Here is a 2534-nt window from a genome sequence, read left to right on the forward strand (position 1 = left end):
ACATTATTGTTTCTTTGCCATAGGTATCTGTCTATTATCATGAACAATGCAAGTATATTACTAAATCGAGACTCTTGTTATAATTTAACAGTGTCATGTGTCTTAGAATTTTTATTGATGTGATAAAATACCATGACCAAAAGCACATTCTGGAGAAAAGTGTTTATTTGATTTATATATCCGCCACATCACAGTCAATCTTTGAAGGAAGTTAAAACAGCAACTCAAGACAGGAACCTGGAGGCTGTAATTGAAGTACATGTCATGGAGAAATGCTGTTTATGGATTTTCTCTTCTTAGCTTGCTGAGTTTATTTTTTCCTTTATATGCTACTGTTATGTCCCCAGGAATGGTACCACCTAGAGAGGGCCTAATCTCCTATATTAGACACAAATCCAGGAAATGTCACACAGACTTGCCTTGTAGAACAATCAGATGGAAACACTTTCACAGTGGAGGTTTCCAGATAAACTGAGTTTGTGTGTCCAGCCTAATGAAATAGCACAAATCTAGCACCAATTTCCTTTGTTAATGTGGCACACAAATATTCAACTACAACTAAAAATCTCATATTAATAATGTCATTATAGTATAAAATTTAAATAAGTTTTAAAATTCCACAATCTTTAAAAATCTCAGTACTTAAAGGTAAAAACCTGCAAAATATTCAGTCTCTTAACTGTATGTAGGTTCCTATAGAATAAAATCTAAAAAAAAATAAATTAAATACTTGGTATTTCAAGAGGGAATAATCATAAGACAGATACAAACAACAAAAAATTTCTACAGTATAAATGTAAATATCTCAGTGCTTGATAGCTAGGACCCACTCATGTTCATCTAGATTCCCAAACACCCAAGCATCACCACTTCAGTTCTGCCTTCCATAGCATAAGCAAGTTATTGCTTGGCTCAAGTCTGCTCTACTCCACAGATGGCATTGTTCTTAGTATTGCTCTTTAATCTCTAATATGTGAGTTTCCTATGCAATTGAGATTCCCACTTTACCAATGCTCTTCTTGTTCTCCCTTCAGAGACATCATACCTATTACATACTATCAGGCCTCAGCAGCTATTCATGACATCTTCATGTTGTCAAGACCAGTATAACCTAGGTTACTCCTAGATATTACCAAATTCGGCTACCAGCATGATATGCAACCCTGACTCCCCCGGACCACAACTTTTTTTTTTAAATATTCATTTAATCTTCCTTTACAATCTAGATTTTATCCCCCTCCCAGTCCACCCTCTAACTGTTCCACATCCCACACTTCCCTCCATCTCCATAAGGATGTTTCCAGACCCCCACACCCCACTGCACCAAACTACCCCACTGCCTGGGGCCTCCAGTCTCTTGAGGGTTAGGTGCATCTTCTCTGATTGAGTCCAGACCCACAGGTCCTCTGCTGTACATGTGTTGGGAGACTCATATCAGCTGATATTTGTTGCCTGGTTCATTGTTTGAGAGATCTCCTGGTTCCAGGTCTGTTGAGAATGCTGGTCTTCCTATGGTACTTGGATAGGATTGTGTTGAATCTATAGATTGCTTTGGTAGGATGGCCATTTTTAATATGTTAATTCTGCCAATCTGTGAGCATGGGAGATCTCTCCATTTTCTGAGTTCTTTGATTTCTTTCGTAGGAGACTTAAAATTATTGTCATATAGATCTTTCACTTGTTTGGATAGAGTTGTTATTTTTCCCTTCTTTTGTATCTCACTACCACTTACTTGCCCATGGTTGGCATGAACTTCAGTAGCCTAACCCCTCACACATACAGCATTAATCTAGAAATAATCTCATATGTTTGCCTGAAAGGTCAATATGACAGAAGTATTCTATCAAGGAGGTTCCCTCTTCCCAGATAACCCTAGCTTGTATTATTCTGACAATATCTAGCTAGCACTCCATGAGCAAAATTGTCAAAGTAATGTGGGGAGAATCTGCCCAAAGAAATTTATCTTTGATAAGGATGAAATGCATAACATAGTGCTAGGTTCAAGCTAATAAAAATATTTATAGTTGGCGTTATATAAAACTATCTATACACAGTTATGAATTCTGAAGTCAACTTACCTTTAGGCATCCTTAAATATTCAAAATGGCTCAAAAACTAGTTTCTTCCACACAGTTTACAAAAGGGAAATGATAGTGAACGTTTTCCTATGCTTTTTACTTAGGAAAATAATAATATTTAATATGAGAGCTATTTATACTAATATCCATATTTATTTAATCAGGCACCAATTTAATTAATTTCTAACACTCTGTGTACCCTAATTACCTGGATAGATATGTCTAGATTGTTATATAGTATGATAATGTTATGCTAGTTCCTTCAACTTGCTTAAAACTATACTTCTGTCTTTATTCCATTGGCTAGAACCCAATTATTCACCTGGCATAGCTAAATTGTCCACAGTTTCTTTAAATTCCATATGCTCCATCAAGTGTAAATTCTGTTCATTCAGATAGTAACTGTGAAACTGCCCATTAAGACATATGTGTGCCTATATTGATTCATAAGGGACC

The sequence above is a fragment of the Rattus norvegicus genome, chromosome X (assembly GCF_036323735.1).
Source record: "Rattus norvegicus strain BN/NHsdMcwi chromosome X, GRCr8, whole genome shotgun sequence".
Classification (NCBI taxonomy): domain Eukaryota; kingdom Metazoa; phylum Chordata; class Mammalia; order Rodentia; family Muridae; genus Rattus; species Rattus norvegicus.